The sequence below is a fragment of the Cervus canadensis genome, chromosome Y (assembly GCF_019320065.1).
Source record: "Cervus canadensis isolate Bull #8, Minnesota chromosome Y, ASM1932006v1, whole genome shotgun sequence".
NCBI lineage: Eukaryota > Metazoa > Chordata > Mammalia > Artiodactyla > Cervidae > Cervus > Cervus canadensis.
Genome location: NC_057420.1, coordinates 3,714,723 through 3,737,002, shown reverse-complemented (window position 1 = coordinate 3,737,002; position 22,280 = coordinate 3,714,723). Strand labels below are relative to the sequence as shown.

General features: G+C 47.7%; 2 pseudogenes; one reads left to right on the top strand and one right to left on the bottom strand.

The window, feature by feature from the left end:
• Positions 1–5,704: 5,704 nt before the first annotated feature.
• LOC122436411 lies at positions 5,705–7,360 on the bottom strand (annotated as a pseudogene).
• Positions 7,361–13,653: 6,293 nt separating this feature from the next.
• LOC122436391 lies at positions 13,654–20,904 on the top strand (annotated as a pseudogene).
• Positions 20,905–22,280: the final 1,376 nt, after the last annotated feature.

The following is a 22,280-nucleotide window of genomic DNA, read 5'->3' as shown; positions in this document are numbered from 1 at the left end:
AGATGGTCTCTTACCTGGACTTGGTCTCAAAAAGTCAGTTCCTGAAAATATCTAGCTATTTGTCAAACTGTCCTGATGTTTTCCGAGAGCACAGATTCCATATGTCTGCTCTGGAAATGTAACTGTTCTAAGTGGGTGTCAAAGGTCAGAGATTGGCATAGACATAATTTAATCTTGTATAAGAGAATGGCAAGTGACCAGGAAGGTAATAGTTTGTAGATGATAGCTGTAAAAAGAGAGACAGAGAAACACACACACACACACACACATACACACACACACACAGGCAGGTGCAGTTAGTCATTTAATCTTAATAGGTAATACTTAATTGGAGTTTGGACCATAGAAAAAGCAAGGGGGTTTTATGAAGTCATCTATATATACTTTATTGTCTCTGTTAATGGCTTGAATAAAAAAGAGTCATATCTGACTCTCTGTGACTCCTTGGACTCTAGCCTACAATTTCCTTCTCCAGGGCATCTTCCAGACACAGGAATTGAGCTACCAGGGAAGCCCTTAGGCTGTGTGGGTCACAACGAATTGTGGAAAATTCTTAAAGAGATAAGAATACCAGACCACTGTACCTGTTTTCTGGGAAATGTGCATGAAGGTCAAGATACTACAGTTGGAATTCGACAAGGAACAATGAACTGGTACAAATAAGGGGAGGAAATACATCAAGGTTATATATTGTCACCCAGCTTATTTGACTTCTGTGCAGAGTACGTCATGGAAAGTAACTTGCTGAAAGAATCTGAAGCTGAAAACATAATTACTGTGAGAAGTATGAATGACCTTAGTTATAATAACAACACACAAATGGCTGTAAACAACAACAACAACAACAAAAAAAAAAAAACACACTAGGAACTAAAGAGCCTTCTGAGGAAGGTGAAAGGGGACAGTGGAAAAGCTGGATTAAAACTCAATATGAAAACAAACAAACACACTCAAAAAATAAAATAATGGAATTTGGTCCCATCATTTTGAGATGTATCAATGGGATATAATTGAATCAGTGACAGGTTTCACTTTCTTGACCTCCGATATCACTGCAGGGAGTGACTGCAGCCATGAAACTAAAAGGCACTTGCCCTTTGGATGAAAATCTATGATCAATCTAGACACCATAATAAAAAGCTGAGAGATTACTGAAAAAGATCTGAACAGTCAAAGTTGATTTTCACGAGTAACATGTGGAGGAGGGAGCAGGACCACAAGAAGTGAGTGACAAAATATTGATGCTTTGCAACACTCATGGTGGACAAGACATATGAGAATTCTGTGGTGAGCATGGAGTTCAAACTAGTAAAGCATGAAGGAAATCATCTCTGACTATTCTCAGAAGTACTGATGCTGAACATGAAGTGCCAATATATTGGCCACCTGAGGCCGAAAGCAAAATCACTGGAAAGAAATTGACGGTGGGAAAGATTGAGGGCAGGAGAAGAAAGGAACAACAGAGGACAAGATGGCTGCAGTGATGCTTGACTCAAATGTCATGGGTTTGAGAAAACTCTGGGAGATTTGAAGGGTAGGTGAGCCCAGGGTTCTTACAGTACATGGAGTCACAAAGAGTCAGACAAGACTGAGTGACTGAACATCAAAAAAATGGTGTTGGCAGTGCTTGGGAGACTGTTCAGATATCATGATAACTCTGTCATTGTACCTGGGAAGATAAGTGAGATTAAGGACAATTAGAAAGAACACAGCTCTTGCCAGTTTCCTTCTTTTCCTCCCTCAAATTGTGTTTCTCACAATGTCTTTTGAGAGCTTTCCAGAGAAGGAGAACTGCGGAGTCATGTGGTGTCCTGAGATGGAAACCTTATCCCACCTGCCACTTGGATCTACAACCTTGGCCTTAGGCAGAAGCAGGCATTGTCTCTACATATCTTCTAGAGCTTCCCATCTTTTGATGTGTTAACAGACATGGTATGTGATCTTAAGGATGAGGTGAGAGTTAAAAAACTAGCTTCTCAATCAAACTCTGTAATCCTGGGAGAAGCATCTTTGAGTTGTGTATCCTAGTCTCCCTTAGGAATGCTTACAAGAGTCTATATTACTGAGGATGGATGTAGGTAGGAGACTGGATACATTTTGACTTTGCCACTTGCCTTCTCTGTGAATAGACCTTTCCTCCTCTCTTAATGTCACACATTTTGTCTTCAGATGAAGGTTGAGGATTGTGGAAGTGTGTGAATGCATGTGAAATCCCCTTAAAACTGAAGACAGGGAGTACATAGTTTCCCTGTCTGAATCAGATCTCAAGACTTTTGGCTTTATAGATTTGCACTATCAGAACCTCTCAAATATTCATAAAATTCTTTTATAATTTCCACATAAAGTTGAAGCCAGAAGTCCTTTATAGTCATCATAGCAGTGTGGTGGGGCTTGGACATTTAAGGTATTATGAAAGAAGTATGTGGGCCATGTTTTAACTTCCTTCTCTTTTAACTGTCTTTCTGATACACTTGGGAAGGGGGAAGGCAACTTCTACCTTGTGAAAACAGAATTCCAGATTTCATCCTTAGTTTCTTTGATTCCTAAGAATATTCTTTATTATTGGTGAGTGATCAGCCTCCTATAGGAAGGTAGTATCCTATTACAGGAAGGCCTGGTTGAAACTCCAGGCATCTACTTAGCCTTCTCTGGTACTGCAATATTAGTGTGTGGGTGTTTTGTTATTGCCAGACATAATAGACATCTAAGGTCCCACTCAACTTTTGCTGGGCTGATTGGGAGAGTACCATAGATTTTAACTATATTTAGGTGGAATTGCTTGGTGATTATCGAAATGCTTTCAGCCTTTGCAGCTCACTTTGAAAAGTGAAAGCAGATTTTTGAATGGGCATTTTAATTTATGCCTCTTTATATTTTTGAATTAACCATTTCTTCAGGTGAAATCTCTAACATAAAAGTCCAAAAGAGAAACCAAACATATACTCACAAACACATCCTAAATCTGATGCACACACACACACAAGCACAGTCACAATATTATATGCTCAAAACACAAATATGAAAGGAAAAGAAAACCCAAGGACTCACTGAAGGACACCTATGAACTGCACAGAGTTTCTCTGTTACTTGTTTCCAGGCTTAATGTTGGAAGTAATTTTGTAGTTGAATGATTTAATTCTAGTGACATTTTAAATCAGAATGTTTTAAAAGATATACCTTTGTTCTGCATCCCATGGGATCCTAGAATATTTCACAAGTAAGACTATTCTGTGATTTGCTATAATGAAAATAATGCTGTAGGGTAACAGTATCGAAGTCATATTGACCTCTTTAGGCCCTGCAGCTACACATTTACATCTTCTATTTTAAGCATCCAATTTCATCCTCTGAACTTATCCCATCAATTTTTCTACTTTTAGCCCAAATCTTCTGTATTTGCCTCACTTAAATTTTTGTTTTCACTTTTACTATTTTAGGCACCAATTATAAAATAAACACATAAAGAAAATTTAAATCATGTACAATGTTTCCCTAATGTATTGAGCTATTTTCTTTATAATCTTTTGAGAATAAACGCCATATGGAAATTGATCACCAAGGTAATATACCATGTAACCAGGTAAATTGGGTAGGACAATTGAAGTACAGTTTAATAATATGCTTTCAAAAGGGGAAAACAATAGTAGCTTTTCAACATGTCTTTATCTATGCCTTTTCCAAGTTATCAGTGAGGATTAAATGGATTATTCCCATTCTTTTTGAGAGGGACCTGCCACTCAAAGCAGAACATGAAAAGAAGGTAAAAGGGACTGGGAAGGAATAATCAGTACATGGCAATGAAATAGAAGATGGAATTGCCTTTAAGGTGATATTTCTCAAATCATGCAAATTTGACTACACAGTAAGACACCTGGAATCTAAAACAAGGCCATTGGATTTTGAGTTTGAAATGACAGCTAAGAGAGTTAATTTCCATAACTCTTAAAATTGCCTCAAAATGCTTACCTCTAAAGCATGGTATTCCCACCTATGTTTAAAGAAAATTTTCAGTGAAAGAAAAGAGTGTGTTTTGTGGATGACTCCCTTATCTACACAAATATTGCACAGATTTCACTGTCTATTAGCAACAAGAATGAGAAGAGTGAGCTTAACTTGGTGTTGTCCTATGTGGGTTACCATATCAGAGCAGGTGCATGATGTGATGTTTCCACCACCATCTAAAGGAATTGCTTCAAATTTGAGATTGCCAAGATTTTTAGGTAGCGTTCATGAGAGTCTGGATAGTCCTACAAGCACTCTGCTCAGAGTATTTAGCTGTGAAATTTATTAATGACTGGCCATTGATTTTGATCCCTGCTTACTCCATGAATCATCTAGATGATTAAAATCAATGACTCCTTTTTAATCATACATATCTCTATAACTACCAGTGAATTTTAGGGAACTGGGGCCTGAAACAACATGCTTAAAATGGGTTTTTAAAGACTGCAAACTTCATGAGAACAGCGATCATTTTATAATTTGAATTCCCACATTAGACATTCACATAAATATAACAAATATTTATCAACTTGGAAAATTTTCTCAGTAAATAGGAAAGGTCAATTATGATAATAATGCAAGCTATAGGATATTGTTGAGTAATGTATATAGTGTTTGATTGGTTACTACATTTCTTTATTGATAATTCAGTAAGTACTTAAAATGTGTCATTTGCAGACTCTAAGTTTTAGCTAATGTGAAAGATATATAAAGAAAAGAGGGTAGACCCAAAACATATGGAAGATCTGATATCTGTGCTCACCTTGGTAGGAGGGCAAAGAGAAGTTCCTTCCAAACCCAAGAAAGAGTTGAGGCAAAGTTGTGAAAAGGGGCATAGCATGACTAAAAGCATTTTGTGTGATTGTAGCTCCAGAAGCACAGCATAAGAGAAAGATAATGAAATTACTAAGGAAAACAGATATCATGTCTTCAAAGAACTTCTTAACCATGCTGACATGTTGCAATCACTGTGAGGAATTTATTCTGTGTCTGTGGGAACAGATAAGCAACATCAAAACATGCATTAGGGTGAAATCTTGGTGTCAGAAATAAAGGCATGCCTTAAGGACAGCAGAGCAAAAATGACCCCATACAGTATACCATTATAACATACATATCTTGTGCTGAACATGGGCCAGTCGTTGATTATGTCATGTTATCTTTGGTGTCACAGTGATGGTATAATGGTTTTGGACATGCTACAATAAATATTTATATTTTGAAGTACAAAATGAATTTCTATAATGAAGACAATCTGATGTCTAACCTCTTAAGACTCTTTCAATAACTAATAGAATATAATGTAACTGTGAATGCACTAAGGTACATACTGTGTATTTGCATTTTTAAAATTTTATTTATATCCCTTCCTTAACCCATACCATCCTAATTAAGACACCCATTTATTTCAGCAGGGATGATTTCAGAAATCACTTTACATCCATTACCTCTTTTCCTTTGTTCCCCTATTCTTGTTTACAAACATTAGATTCGGTGTCATTTACCTAGGATGCATATCAAATGTTTTCTTGAACGGAAGAGTTCATAAAACAGTGCAGTAAAATAGCCAGACATTGAACTAAAGCCTCATTTTACTCATCATTGTTTGAAAATAGAAAATGAAACTATGAGGATGAACATGTATCTTTATTGTTCAAATACATGAATTTTAGGTGTTTGGTGACATCTCCCAATGTAAATTTTAATCTTCATTAGGCTCCATAATCTGACACTTAAATAGGTCAGTTTTAATTAGCGTGGTTTTCATATAATGACAACTGTTGATAAGTTGACTTGAGAGGAGGCAGATTTATAAGCGATTGTTAGCACTGAGGGCCATGAGGTGCCTCTCCATTGCAGTTTAGGAAAAGGACTGTCATAGGCTGACATATCACTGTACCTAACTGGAAATTTAGAAGGCTCCACCATGAGTCCAGAATAACTGCTCTGTAATGGAGATACGAGGTAGTTCTGAGAAGTAGATGTAGCTGTAGTAGCAAATTTCTCAAGGTGGCCATTTACTTGAGTGTCGCTGCTATGTGAGTGTCAATTAAAAATGCTCAACTGATCTAAAACAGCAGGTTGACCTACCACAATCTGTTCTGTTTGTCTAATTGATATTGGTGATGTGGAAAGTAAGTCACACAGATTTGGGCACTTGTAGTATTAGCAACTATCTGGCTTTTGTATGAAAGGCACGCTTAAACTTGTGGAGGCTGAAAATGCACTCTCTCCACTAATTTCACAAAGAAAATCAGAATTGCGATCATCTATGTTGACCCTTGCTTTAACATGCTTCTTCTTGTAATCTCAAACTAATGAAGATATTGGAGACACACTGTTAATCCCAACTCTTCTTTTCATACTTACTAAAAGTTGGTGATAGCCTCTTTTGAAATTTTGGATTATAGTAGATCTGTAGCTAAAATCAAAGGATAAAATTAATTAGCTTCTTTATAAACCAAGGTAAAACTGACAAAACTAAACTATAAAAATGTATTCCTTTAATGATACCAATTAAATGATATCAAATAAAACATCTCTATTATTAGTTTTAACAGCTAACATGTTAGAAACAATTATGCTCCTCAACTAAAAATATGTTGTATATATACAGTAAATGCCACTTTAAGTAGCTTCAGGACTTGTATCTGGTTTCAAGTTGCTAGGAAAGTTAGTAAAATATAAAATAGTTTAAGTTCCAGCTGTTCTCAACCTCAAAAAATTGAACTTTTTCATCAATTTCCTATCTCAATTTTAAATTCTGTTTTAGCTACATATGTGGACATGCCTTCTAGGTCACATGGTTTAATCTTACACATTGCCAAGAAGTGAAAATCTGGAATGCCTTGCTCAAAAGAGAGATGTTTTCTTCTTCCAGAAAGTCAGGTAGTGAAGCAGATCTTTGAAAAATGTGATGCTTTTTACTAAACCCATAAAGGTTAAGCTGTCGAACTAAAGATTTCATACTATTATTTTCAAATATTCTACAAGGTGCCTTTCTTTCCAACACTTCCTTCTTGAAGTGTTCTTCATTGATCACTTTACAAGTACCACTCTCATCCGACCAAGTAGATTCAAACTGATCACTTTCAACTATATTCCAGAATTTTTGAGGACAAGTGAGTGAAATAAAATTATTCAACTCATCTGTTTCAGAGACAGGAAATGTGTGAGGTGACCTCTTTATCACAACTTAGTTAGACAAAGCCCAGAAAGCATATTCTTCAATCATAGATATCAAAACTGAGTCCCCATTAAATGTATAATCATACAAAGATGATCTAATGAAGGTTTCTGAGCCAGGTGATTCATCTTTAGGAGGCATATCTTGAATTTCTGAAGAAATATATGCCATCTCAGAGAAATCTTTCTTCAGATACTTTTCTCATTTGTCTGATTTTACACACTGCAACTTCAAATGCTTCTTGGCTGGCCAATAGAGATAAAACTCTATAGGCCATCACAGTGGTTATCCAAGTCAAAAAACTGTGACATCACAAAGTCACTGTTGTCCTAGCAATTGAAGAGTAGCTGTGACATCAAAAAGTCACTGGTCTCCTAGCAATTGAAGGGTAATGTTCAACCAGTGTTTACTTCAGCATCAACTTAAAATGCAGGCTGCTTACATACAGTAACCAAAACCATGAAACCTGCAAAATCTCATTCCTAAAGAATGTTTACATGGAAAAATCACATCAATAAATATACTTGGTTACTGAAGTAAAAGTGATTTATCACCCTTCTATACACATTCTTAATATTCACTACTGTTACCCAAGCAAACTTGAGTCTACTCACTTTTGTGCAAGGAAGTCAATCAACTGACTGTGGGTTTCAGTGAAAGCAAGTGTTTATTGTGGGACCAAGCAAGGTGTCCTAGCAGTTGGTGCTTCAAAGACCCACACTCCTGAAATACTTTCAGAGGAAGGATTTTAATGACAGAGAGGGTGGGCCATGGGGTGTGTGATCAGTTTTGGGACATTCTACTAATGGCCTGTTACTGAGGATACTGGGAGTCAACATCATCAACCATCTGGTTCTGACTACTCTGTGGTCTATGTACTTAAATTTCAGCTTGGTTGGGCCTTTAACATTAAAACTATTCACAGGATATTGCTCAGTGTGTTATCTATGGCCCTTGAGGGGAAGTAAAGATTCTTGACTTTGCTTAATGGATAAATTATTATTATTCTATATCACTTGATTATTTCCCTTTGTTTCTGGTTTTTCCAGTTTCTCTTATTAAAATTACTCTTGGAACATGAGAAGGTCTACAATTTCCTACCTCTCTCTCTCTGTTTTCCCGCCAGAGTCCTGTGCAGCATTCATGTCTGCCCAGCCAGGGAAGGAGGGTCGCCTGTCCCCTTCTGCACTTTAGCTGTGACTACCCACCATGGGCTTTCCAGTTTGAGAGAGCACTCTCCGACCCTGTGGCTCAGAACAGTCTCATCTGTCATGGGTTCGATTCATTGAGGAGGAGAAGGGATTGACTTCACTCCAACTTAAGCGTCTCTTCTGAGCGCTGGTGTCCGGAGAATGGCAGAGGACCACAGCACCACTTACAGAGTCGGAGACACACAGACAGCATTCCCTGGTGCACACACAGCAGGATCGCCAGAAACAGTGATAATCGAGAAACAGAGAAAAAGAGAGAGATCTCTGCCCTATGGCTCTGGTGCCCCTGAAGACTGGAGGTCAAGTGTTGCAAACGTTGGGGTTTGTGCACACTCCCCTACCATCCAGAGAGCAGCAGGCTCCTATCCCATGGAGGAAAGTATCCAGCCATTTTGCGCCCCTGCCTAACCTTCAGATACTCAGGGAGAGCTCCCAGGGATGGGCGGTCCCATGGGACACAGCAGTGTGCTCTTTGGATTGCAGAGCGAGAACACATGGCTTGAAATTCCAGAGGCCAATTCAATGCCAGCGCCTGCTGGAACGCCAGATGCAATAGCCCTGCCCTCCCTGAAGCCGATTGTGGCCACGTGGGGGGAGCTGGAACCCAGGCAGCGGGGAAGCCGCCCTCTGGTCTAGGAGCGTTTCCCTCAGGGTGCCGCCCACTACCCTCTATGCCATTGGTCTCAATTTGACCCAGCAGCCTGAGCTTGTCTCACAGCCTAGGGGTTTCCTGTGTTGGCCTGATCTCAGAGCACCCTCTCCTGGCCTCTCTGGAACCCCTTTCTTCAGCCTCAGGCCACCCACCACACACCAGGCCCCACTTCCTGACCATTCTGCTCTCACCCCACCCCAAAGAGCTAGCCAGCCACAGCCGGTCCTCAGCCGGGCAGCCATTGCGCACCACTTGCTGTCCTATTATGTCCGATCCCTCCACATCTGCCCCAGTTTGGGGTCCCAGCCATGTCCCAAAGGAGCGAGAGAGGCGGCCATAGGAAGGTGGGAGCGTCCCGGGACTCTGCGAATTTCCACATCCACCACTCGCCGTCTCACCACCACCACCCACGCCGCACTGGAACTGGCTTCAGGCCGGCTTGCGAAAGTACGGAAGAGCTGCGGGACGAGGTGGACAGGGGGCCCCAAGGCAAGGAATTGGTGCCTACTGATGCCATTTCCCACAGTGCTGGGCACGGGCATATTCAGCTACTGAGAGAGCTGTGTTCCCTCTTTGTGTTTGTGTCCCCATGCGGAGCATGTGTGTGTATATACACACGTGGTCTTGTGTCACCTGTGTTAATGTGGGTCTGTGTGTGTGTGTGTGTTTCTGGCTCAGGGCAGACGCACACATGAAGGTGTCAGGAGAGGAACTGCCAAGCGACGAGAAGAGGAGGCACGAGGTGTCCCCAGACTGAGGGTCATTGGTCGAAGTATCTCTGCACTGATCCTGTCCAGGGTGGGAAAGAGGAAAGGATGGCTAGTCATAATTCAGAACATGGCTCCCATGTGTGCAACTAGACCAAAAAGGAAAATACGTTCTCATTTACTACCGTTTTATTTTGTGTATTTGGACAAGGTGGAGGTTTGTGTGTCGGAGGATTCACCCAGGGCAAATCAGGTGGGGTGGGGCTTTGAAACCACTGCCTGTGGACCCCTGAGTCTGTGGCAGATTGGGCCAGCCGATGGAGATGTTGTACTTGGCTATGGCAGGTCGCGGGGTGGTGAGGAGGCTAAGGTCCTGTGGGGAAGGGCAGAGACCCAAAGGAGGAGGAGGCTCAGAGAGCCTGCTGCCCTGGAGCCATGTTCCTCACATTTGAGAAGGAAACACGGGAGAAGTCCTGGGCCAGTGCTGCCCAGGATGAGCCAGTCAGGCAGCGCGCTCCCTCCTGAAGTAGCACACACTGGCATGATCAAACACTAACTGTATGCTGTGCTGAGGTAGTCTGTCTGTGTGTAACCCCAGGCATCCTAGCAGTCACAGGGTGTGAGTGTGCCATGCCACCAGGCACTTGCAACCTCCCTGGCAGTGCAGAAAGGCGAGATCACATATGTGCGGTGTACGTGTGTGTCCCTCTGCTGGCATGTGCCTGTGAGGCTGGAAAGTGGGAGGACGCAAGGGTGGTGGGCTGGCTGGTTGGGATAGTGGGAGACAGGGAGGGCCCTGGGGTCCATTCAGAGCCTGTTGGTTTTCAGTGGTCCTGCCAATACATACCCCATGGCGGGTGCTGAACATCCTGACATGAATTTCTTCCCTCCTCTTGGGTCTTGTCCCTGGCTGTAAGGCCAGATTTGCAAAGGTGGCAGTCTGATCTTGAGGGTGGATTCTGGCCATCTCACTGGAGCAGAATCTCAGGTTTTGTCTTAGGAGATCTGCACCAGTGACACAGAGGAACCGTGCATGGCAGTTGACCGTTTTGCATGTCACTCGGCCTAGCCAGGGACTGCATTCCTTGGCGTGTGGGCTGGGTAGGCAAGCAGGAATGCCTGTCTTTCCAGAGTCCTACCTGGGCCTAGTGAGAGCAACTGAAATAGAACCTTGGCATTTATCAAATGAGTGAGGGCTTGGGTGGAATCAATCCCTCTCGGTGCACGTGAGATAGAATCGGTGCTTTTTACCCAAGAGAGGCATGAGCTGTTTGCCTAAAAGTGCCAGTTTCCCAGGGCATCATCCGTTCAGGGACTCCATGAGTCTGGGTAGTGATACACTGAAGGGACTATGTCTAGGGACGACACCCTACCTTTCTGGCCTCATCCCATGCCTTGTACTGGAAGAGACCATGTAGATGCATGTTCCCATTCTTCACTACATTGTATCCGTCCCAGGCCTGCCACGGTCTCCTGGGGCTCTTGGAGGCTGGGGTATCTCATTGACCTTTTCCTGACACAGGGAGACAGCGCTTGGTGGCACATGTAGACAGGTGCACACAGAATGCTCCAGAGATAGGAAGGACAGGGGACCTCAGCCAGAATGCTGTGGGGCCTCACAGTTGATAGGCTTGCAAGGGGGCACAGACTTGACAAGGCATGATGTAGAGAGGTGCACACCGAGAAAGCAGTTCTCCAAATCAGCTGAGCCCAAAGGCCCTTGTTTTCTGGTTCTCTGAAAGAATGCACAGGTAATGGAATCATGCTAACGTGACTGGTACTGTGAACCTGCCCAAGGTTAGGGGAGTATATGGAACACAGGCACAGGTCACTCAGCTGTCCTTGGCGAGCACATCCAGGCCTGCCCAACACTCTGCAGGTCGGTCCGTGTCATGAACAATGCCAAGATTTTGTTAAGCTTGACTGCAAGTCACAGAGTTAGAAGTGCAAGCTGACAGGATCGACGAGCCAGTGAAAGAACATAACAGGGACAAATAACGTCAAGTGCTTACCAAAACTCATGTTCCTGGACAGGAAAGACTGTACTTATGCATAAGTGTAAGTCTCCTCTCAGGGATGTGAGTGTGTACACGTGGACGTGTGTGCACATGCATGCACAGAAGCACCTGCCAGTACACTTATGAGTGTGAGTAGCCAAAGGAATCCAGGCTAGGGGACGGAAAAATGGACAGTGGAATCCGGAAGGTTCTCATGAAAAGTACATAGACTCTTGCCAGCAGAAGCAGTGAAGCCAGGGAATCATGCCCCGTGATCTCACTGAGCTAGAAGGTTCTACATGGAAATAGATGCTTGCAGCCAGGACCTGTGGCAGAAAGCGAGGCAGGAGGAAATGACCTGGGAGCGATCCGTGAGTGCAGAAGAGCCGAGACACAGATTGGCCTGCAGTCCAAAGCACAGAAACCACGGTGGGTGAGCCGACAGCCCTTTGGACACCCAGCTACAAAGGCCTTTGCATCCTTCTCAAGTGCAGGGTATTCTTTCCATGTCCTGGCCAGGAACATGAGCACCCCTTGCCTTTTCTCTAAGGTTTCAGAGATGCAGTGGCAGTGGAGAATAAGCACTTGCTACCCGCAGAATCTTCCAGTGTGAAACATCACTCTTTGTACTCTTGGCAGAACACACATATCGGGTATGAGGACTATAGGAAGGATGGTTTAGGTTGATTGTCTTGCTTCTCCCGGCCACACAGGTTTGGGCCACTGGGTAGGATGTGATGTGTTCTCACCTGGAGAACAGAACCTCTTTGAAAAGGGCTCGATAGGGTAAACAGGAAAATGTGCAGGCCTCCAGCACCGGTGTGTCATGGAACTCAACGCGGTGGTGTCCCGACCCTCTCAGTGTCCGGCATTCCAGCAACATTCAGAGAGTTCCGTCACATCAGGAGACTGTGATCAGTTTCTCCTTCTGTGCAAGGTGTGGCCGTGCCGCCAGAGTCCTGGGCAGCGTTCATGTCTGCCCAGCGAGGGAGGGAGTGTCGCTGGTCCCCTTCTGCAGTTCAGCAGTGAAAACCCACCATGGCCTTTCCAATTTGACAAAGCACTCTCCGCCCCTGTGGCCCAGAACAGTCTGATCTGCCATGGGTGCGACTCACTGAGGAGAAGATGAGCTTGCCTTCACTCCAAGGTGAAGCATCTCTTCTGAGCGCTGGTGTCCAGAGAATGGCAGAGGCCCACGGCAGCGCTTAGAGAGCCAGAGACACACAGACAGCAGCCCCTGGTGCACACACAGCAGGATCGCCAGAAACAGTGCTATGCGAGAAGCAGAGACAAAGAGACAAAGAGAGAGATCTGTACCCTATGGCTCTGGTGCCCCTGAACAGTGGAGGTCAAGTGTTGTTGGGGTTTGTACACACTCCCCTACCATCCAGACAGCAACAGGCTCCTGTCCCATGGAGGAAAGTATCCAGTCACTTTACCTTCCTGCCTATCCTTTGGATACTCAGCAAAAGCTCCCAGGCATTGAAAGTCCCATGGGACACGGGAGTGTGCTCTTTGGATTGTGGAGCGAGAACACATGGCTTGAATTTCCAGATGCCAATTCAATGCCAGCGCCTGGGGTAGAACCAGATGCAATAGCCGTGCCCTCCATGAAGCTGAGTGGCGCCACGTGGGGGCGCTGGAGCCCAGGAAGTGGGGGAGCGGCCCTCTGGTCTAAGGACATGTCCATCAGGGTGCCGCTCACTCCCCTCTCTGCCCTCGGTCTAGATTTGGAACAGCAGCCTGAGCATGTCTCAGAGCAGACGAAGTTGTCGTGTTCGGCTGATCTCCGTGCACCTTCTCCTGGCCTCTCCGGAACCCCTTTCTTTAGCCTCAGGCCACCCGCCACACACCAGGCCCCATCTGCCGACCAACACTCTCACCCCGCCCCAAAGAGCTAGCGAGTCCCATCTGGTTACTGCAGCCCGGGCCGCCTTTGCGCACCACTTGCTGTGCTATTATGTCCAGTCCCTTCGCACCTGCCCCAGCTCGGGGTCACAGCCAGGTCTCAGGGGAGCGCGAGAGGCGGCCAGAGGAAGGCGGGAGCATACCGGGACTCCGGACCTTCTTAGCGGGGAGCCCGGGTGGTCAGGGCGCAGTGGTCACGGGGCCTGCCGTCCGGATATTGTGCACAACTGGGACTTTGCAGCCACCAGGTGGCACACCAGGCGAAGAGGTCACCCTCTATGTGGTGGAGGCGGTGAAGGAGAGCGGTGGGGGGTGGGGGCTGGTGGACAGAGACGAGGTGAGGATCGATGGGAGTGCCAGCCACTGGCGGAAGAGGGGTTCTCCCAGGAGCTGGCAGAGAAGACAGTGGAGGAGCAGGGCCTGGAAAGTCTCGGAAGCCCAAGTGAGCAGCCGGCGCTAGATGAGCTACAGGCGCTGGCCACCCTGCAGGTGGAACTGAGTTCCCGGCATGAGGTTAACTCCCGGGCCTCCGTTTGGTTCATGTGCATGAACCATCTGAGCAGGAAGCGTCTCTTAGCTTGGAGAAGCGCCATCATCCAGGGCATCCATGGCTTCTGGGCCAAAGATGTATCCTTCTTGCTGCTCCTAGGTGTCCTCCTCTTAGGAGGCAGAGGTGGAGGAGGAGGAGCAAGCTGGGGGGCAGAATCAGGAGGATGTGAAGGGGGCCATGGCGAGGTCACAGGAAGGGCGCTGGAGGCCCCTGAGGGAAGTGTGGTCCAGGCCAGAGGTATTTTCCAGAGGCACAGCCAAGTAGAATCAGGGCAGAGCCACACCTGTAAGTTTCACAGCCATGACTCTGGGTTTGTCCTTCAGGCCTGTGTCTCTGGAGGACCAGTAGCTGAGGCCTCTATGTCAGAAATGACCAGAGAATGTACACTAGAGCAGCAAGTGCAGACACTTATTGTGGTAAATGTGGATGATCCCCAGAAATAGCTGAGACATGGGAGTCTCGCACACACACAGACAGCCACAAACAGAGATACACACACATTCGGACACACATAGAAATACACACACACCCCAGTGTCTTTCAGATATGGTTGTCACAAGGACTGCAAGTCCTAACCATGTTACCAGTGACATGCCACTACCCAGCCAACACCGGACAGTAGGCGGAAAGTTAAGGCTCCTGGTGTCCGGCCTGCGGCTGGGTGCTCCCCGTTCAAAGTCCCAGAACCAGTGGACTGCAGTGGAACGATGTGCTCTATACCCTGTAGAGAGACAGCGGAGATAGGGGCGGATGCGGCAGCTGAAGCATCCACCCCCAACCCGGCCCCCTTGCGTACCCACACTAACCACCCTGGGAGCCACGTTTACCAGTGATTTCAAGGTAGTATTCCTTAATGATCACTGTGTTCCAGAAATACGGGTTGTCCCGAAAGGAGAAGATCAGCTTGCAGCGGGACCGTGGATGGCTCCGCACCTAAACCTGCCAGCACAGGGAGGAGGCAAAAGTTGCAAGCTTCTAGGGGCCTCAGCTTGTCTCCCAGGCAGGCATTAACAGCCTCCATGATGCCTCTCCAAATTCTCACAGAAGAGGCCAGTGCATAACACATTCCCCAGCTCCCTGTCATGTGCCAAGCCCACCCATCCTCATCCTCCCTCAGTGACTTTGAAGTCCATCATGTAGCTAAGAAAATCTTCATCCTGGGTGCTGATTATGATGGACACTTGAGGGCGGTTCATAATCTGTTTTATGTCAAGGAGCCATTAAGGGCACAGGCCGGGCCAAGAAGAGCCAGGAGCAACAGCCCTAGTCTGGCCTGGAGAAGGACAGTGGAACAGGCATCTGCCAGGATGCTGGGTGCTCCCACTTGCCCGGTCGCCACTGACGTCTTCAGGCCAGGCGATACAGAGTCATTGGTGATTCTGCTTGAGGCAGGGTGAATGATGTCTGTTTGTCAGAATCATCTTTCGGTCAATCCAGCCAACCCTGGCCTCCTGCTGCTCAGAGAGTTTTCGATTGTATGGTCATTCCCTCCCGCCCCTGTTCTGGGATAGCCTATGACTGGAAGGGCGTACTCTCTGGGATCCCAGTGCAACTGAGTGCTGACTTTGGGGTCGTCTGTGAATTTCCATATCCACCACTTGCCGTCTCACTGCCACCATGCAGGCCGCGCTGGAACCGGCTTCAGGCCAGCTTGGGAAAATACGGAAGAGCTGCGGGACGAGGTGGACAGGGGGCCCCAAGGCAAGGACATGGTGCCTACTGATGCCATCTCCCACATTGCTGGGCATGGGCGTCTTCAGCTACTGAGAGAGCTGTGTTCCCTCTTTGTGTTTGTGTCCCCATGCCCAGCATGTGTGTGTATATACATACATGGGCTTGTGTCACCTGTGTTAATGTGGGTCTGTGTGTGTGTGTGTGTTTCTGGCTCAGGGCAGACACACAGATGAAGGTGTCAGGAGAGGAACTGCCAAGCGACGAGAAGAGGAGGCATGACGCCTCCCCAGACTGAGATCGTTGGTCGACGTATCTCTGCAGTGATCCTGTCCAGGGTGGGAAAGAGGAAAGGATGGCTAGTCATAATTCAGAGCATGGCTCCCATGTGTGCAACTAGACCAAAAAGGAAAACACGTTCACATTTTCTACCATGTTATTTTGTGTCTTTGGACCAGGTGGAGGGTTATATGATCAGAGGATCGCCCAGGGCAAATCAGGTGGGGTGGGGCTTTGAAACCACTGCCTGTGGGCCCCTGAGTCTGTGGCAGAGTGGGCTAGCCAATGGAAATGTTGGACGTGGTTATGGCAGGACCCGGGGTGGTGAGGAGGCTAAGGTCCTGTGGGGAAGGGCAGAGACCCAAAGGAGGAGGAGGCACAGAGAGCCTGCTGCCCTGGAGCCTTGTTCCACACACATGAGAAGGATACACAGGAGAAGTCCTGGGCCCGTGCTGCCCAGGATCAGCCCGTCAGGCAGCATGCTCCCTCCTGAAGGAGCACACACTAGCACGATCGAACACTACATGTCAGCTGTGCTGAGGTAGGCTTTCCGTGTGAAACCCCAGGCATCCTAGCAGGCACAGGGTGTGAGCGTGGCATGCCACCAGGCACTTGCAACCTCCCTGGCAGTGCAGAAAGGAGAGGAAGGCACATGTGTGGGGTGTACATGTGTGTCCCTCTGCTGGCATGTGCCTGTAAGGCAGGGAAGTGGGAGGACGCAAGGATGGTGGGCTGGCTGGTTGGGATAGTGGGAGACAGGGAGGGCCCTGGGGTCCATTCAGAGCCTGTTGGTTTTCAGTGGTCCTGCCAAAAATATCCCATGGCGCGTGCTGAACATCCTGACGTGAATTCCTTCCCTCCTCCTGGGTCTTGTCCCTGGCTGTAAGGCCAAATTGGCAAAGGTGGCAGTCTGACCTTGAAGGTGGTTTCTGGCAGTCTCGCTGGAGCAGAATCTCCGGTTTTGTCCTAGGGGATTGGCCCCAGGCAACATTCAGATGAACCTTTCATTCCAGGTGACTGTTTTGGATGTCCCTGGGCTTAGCCAGGGACTGCCTTCCTTGGCGTGTGGGCTGGGTAGGCAAGCAGGGATGCCTGGCTTTCAAGAGTCCTACCTGTGCCTAGTGAGAGCAACTGAAATAGAGCCATGGCATTCATCAAATGTGTGGGGTCTTGGGTGGATCAATCCCTTCGGTGCACATGAGACAGAAACGGTGCTTTCTGTCCAAGAGAGACATGCACTGTGGGCCTAAAAGGCCCGGTTTCCGAGGGCATCATCCTTTCGGGGACTCCATGGGTCTGGGTAGTAATAAGCTGAAGAGACTACATCTAGGGACACCACCTTCCCTTTCTGGCCTCAGATCCCATGCCTTGTACTGGAAGAGACCCTGTAGATGCACGTGCACCTTCTTCACAACACTGTATCAGTCCCAGGCCTGCCATGGTCTCTTGGGGCTCTTGGAGGCCTAGACATCTCGTTGGCCTTTTCCTGCTACAGGGAGACAGCGCTTGGGGGCACAGGTAGACAGGTGCACACAGAATTCTCCAGAGATAGTGAGGACAGGGGTCCTCAGCTGGAATATTGTGGGCCTTAATGGATGATAGGCTTGCAATGGGGCAGAGACTTGACAGGGCATGACATAGATAGTTGCACACTGAGAAAGTGGTTCTCCAAGGTTGCTGAGCCCAAAGACCCTTGTTTTCTGGTTCACTAAAGTAATGTACAGGTAGGGGAATCATGCCAACGTGACTGGTATTGTGAAGGTGCCCAAGGTTATGGGAGAATGCGGAACACAGGCGCAGGTCACTCAGCTGTCCATGGCAAGCACATCCAGGCCTGCCCGACGCTCTGCAGGTCAGTCCCTACAATGAACAATGCCAAGATTTTCTATCCTTGAGGACAAGTCACAGAGTTAGATGCACAAGCTGACAGGATTGACAAGCAAGTGAAAGATAATCACCGGGACTAAGAATGCCGTGTGCTTACCAAATTTCATGTTCCTGGACAACAAAGCCTGTACTTCTGCATATGTGTAAGTCTCCTCTCAGGGATGTGATTGTGTGCACATGGACGTGTGTGCACATGCATGCGCAGAAGCGCCTGCCAGTACACTTATGAGTGTGAGCAGCCAGAAGAGACCTGGCGAGGTGACAGAATAATGGACAGCAGAAACATGAAGGTACTAGTGAAAGGTACATAGAATCTTGCCAGCAGAAGCAGTGAAGCCAGGGAATCATGCCCCATCCATGATCTCACTGAGTTAGCAAGTTCTACATGGAAATAGATGCCTGCAGCCAGGACCCCTGGCAGAAAGGAGAGGCAGGAGGAAATCACCTGGGGCGATACGTGAGTGCATAGGAGCCGAGACACAGACTGGGCTGCAGTCCCAGGCACAGAAGCCACAGTGGTTGAGCCTACAGCCCTTTGGATACCAATCTATGAGGGCCTATGCATCCTTTTTGAGTGCAGGGCATTCTTTCCATGACCTGGCCAGGAGCATGAAAACCCCTTGCCTTTTATTTAAGGTTTCAGTGATGCAGCAGCACCAGAGCATAAACACTTGCTACCTGCAGAATCTTTCAGTGTGAAACCTCACTCTTTGTACTCTTTGCAGAACACAGATACCGCATATGAGGACTATAGGAAGGATGGTTTACGTTGATCACCTTGCTGCTCCCAGCCACACAGGTTTGGGCCACTGGGTAGGCTGGGATGTGTTCTCACCTGGAAAACAGAACCTGTTTGAAAGGGGCTCGATAGGGTAAATGGGCCAACGTGCAGGCCCCTGGCACCGGTGCTTCATGGCTCTCAATGCAGTGGTGTCCTGAGCTTCTCACTGGCACGCCTTCCAACAACTTTCAGGGAGTTCCATCATGCCAGCAGACCGTGACCCGTTTCTCCCTCTGCACAAGGTGTGGCCGTGCCACGTTAGTGCTTTGCAGTGTTCATGTCTGCCCAGTGAGGGAAGTAGAGTCACTAGTACCCTTCTGTGGTTCAGCGTGACCATCCACCGTGGACTTTCAAATCTGACAAAGTACTCTCCGACCCTGTGGCCCATAGTAGTCTGATCTCCCATGGGTGCGACTCACTGAAGAGGAGAAAGGCTTGCCTTCACTCCAAGGTTAAGCGTCTCTTCTGAGCACTGGTGTCCGGAGAATGGCAGAGGACCATGGCACCATTTAGAGAGTCGGAGACACACAGACAGCATTCCCTGGTGCACACACAGCAGGATCGCCAGAAACAGTGATAGGCGAGAAGCAGAGACAAAGAGACAAAGAGAGAGATCTCTGCCCTATGGCTCTGGTGCCCCTGAACAGTGGAGGTCAAGTGTTGCAAACGTTGGGGTTTGTACACACTCCCCTACCATCCAGACAGCAGCAGGCTCCTGTCCCAGGAAGGAAAGTATCCAGCCACTTTGCACCCCTGCCTATCCTTTAGATACTCAGGGAGAGCTCCCAGGGATGGGCGGTCCCATGGGACACAGCAGTGTGCTCTTTGGATTGCAGAGCAAGAACACATGGCTTGAAATTCCAGAGGCCAATTCAATGCCAGCGTCTGCAGGAACGCCAGATGCAATAGCGCTGCCCTCGCCGAAGCCGAGAGGCACCACGTGGGGGCGCTGGAGCCCAGGAAGTGGGGAAGCCGCCCTCTGGTCTAGGGGCGTTTCCCTCAGGGTGCCGCCCACTAGCCCCTCTGCCATTGGTCTCGATTTGATCCAGCAGCCTGAGCCTGTCTCACAGCCTAGGGGTCCCACGTGTTGGGCTGATCTCCGTGCACCCTCTCCTGGCCTATCCGGAACCCCTTTCTTCAGCCTCAAGCCTCCCGCCACACACCAGGCCCCACCTCCTACCCATTCCGCTCTCACCCCGCCCCAAAGAGCTAGCCAGCCACACCCGGTTACCTCAGCAGGGCCGCCATTGTGCACCACTTGCTATGCTATTATGTCCGGTCCCTTCGCATCTGCCCCAGCTCGGGTTCCCAGCCATGTCCCAGAGGAGCGTGAGAGGCGGCCAGAGGAAGGCGGGAGCGTCCCTGGACTCCAGACCTTCTTATCTGGGAGCCCGGGTGCTCAGGGGGCAGTGGCCAGGGGGCCTGCCGTCGTGATGCCGTGCACGGCTGGGACTTTGCAGCCACCAGGTGGCACAGCAGGTGAAGAGGTCTCCCTCTACGTGGTGGAGGCAGTGGAGGACAGTGGCGGGGCCCTGGTGGACGGAGACGAGGCGGGGATCGGGCAGGTGTCCCAGGTGCTGGCGGAAGACTTTATGGAGGAGGTGGAGGCTGTGGCAGATGAGGAGCGGGATCAGGGGTCCTCCCAGTAGCTGAAGGAGAAGACGCTGGAGGAGCAGGGCCTGGAAAGACCTGGAGGCCCGAGTGAGCGGGCCGGCGCCAAATGTGCTACAGGCATGACCGCCCTGCAGTTGGAAGTGAGCTCCCTGCATGAGGAAAACCACCGGGCCTCCGTTCGCTTCATGCGCATGAACCGTCTGAGGAGGAAGCGTCACTTGGCTCGGAGAAGGGCCATCCTCCAGGGCATCCCTGGCTTCTGGGCCAAAGCTGTATCCTTCCTGCTGCAACTAGCTGTTTGCCTGTCAGGAAGAGGAGGAGGAAGTGGAGCAGAAGCAGGAGCATGTGCAGGAGTGGGGGTTTGCGGGTGTGTGGCGAGGGCAGAGGTAGCGTGCTGCAGGCCGCTGATGGAAGTGTGGTCCTGGGCATTGGCAGGTTCCAAAGGCACAGCCGAGTAGTATGTGGTCAGAGCCACCCCTGTAAGTGTCACAGCCATGACTCGGGGTTTCCCCTTCAGGCCTGCATCTGAGGAGGATCAGTACCCAGGGCCTCTAGGTCAGGATGACCAGAGAGAGTACACTAGAGCAGCAACTGCAGACATTTATTGTTGTAAATGTGGATGATCCCCGGAAATAGCTGAGACATGGGAGTCTTGCGCGCGTGCACACACACATACACACACACACACACACACACACACACCCAGAGATACACACATATTCAGACACACATAGAAACACACACACCCCAGTTTCTCTCAGATATAGTAGTCACAAGGACTGCAAGTCCTAACCATGTTACCAGTGACATGCCACTACCCAGGAAACACGGGCCAGGAGGCGGGCAGCAGAGGTGAGAAATCGCCCCTGCTGTTGGGTTGCAGACCACCTGCGCTGCAGAACAACACAGGGAAGCCAGAGCCACGAGCAGGTCTGATGGTATGGCAGGGCCTGAAGTTGTGAGTCGTGGCTGGGCAAGCGCGAGTGCCCAGCGTCCTTGCAGATGCCTTTTTCATCTTCACAGATGCTCTGTGGAATCCTAAATGGGAAGGAAATATTTCTAAAAAGGAGATAAGTATATATAAATACACATATGCAGAACTGATTTACTTGCTGTACAGCAGAAAATAACACTACATTGTAAAACATATGTACGTGTGCTCACTGCACGTACATAAAATTCACAGTATTTCTTTCATAAAGTGCTTGATATTCACTCATTATAGTGAATTTCTGTGAATTGAACTCTTCTGTGTTTTACTCTTTGCGAGCCCAGAGGCGGTAGCCCATCAGGCTCTGCTGTCCAGTGAGTTTCCAGGGAAGAATTCTGGAATGAGTTGCCATATTCTCCTCCAGGGAAACCTTCCCAACTCACATCTCCTTTGGCTGCTGCCTTTGCAATTGGAGTGTTTACACACTATGCCACCTGGAGGCTCTGTGTATTATTAGAGATACAAAATCTATACTAATGAGGTATCACCTCTGAGTGGTGGAAAATCATCAAATATTATACAGAGATGACATGGTAGAATAATATTTTTAAAGGGGACTCTTTATGATTCTAGTGCAATATATTTGGTAGGTGCCATTATAAACATGACTACAACGTGCCTTGTAAAGTTAACAACAGGCTGACCGTATGATCTGGCAGCTCTACTCCTAATAGTAAGAAACAAAAATTAAAAAAAAACAAACACGTTTTGAAAAGTACATTTAAGCCAACCATGTACTACCAGAAGATTAACAACATCCTAAACATAAAAGTCAAGAAAGTAATGCAGTCACTATCAAAAACAGTAAGCAATTATTTTGTAATTAATCTTTTTTTTTATTGA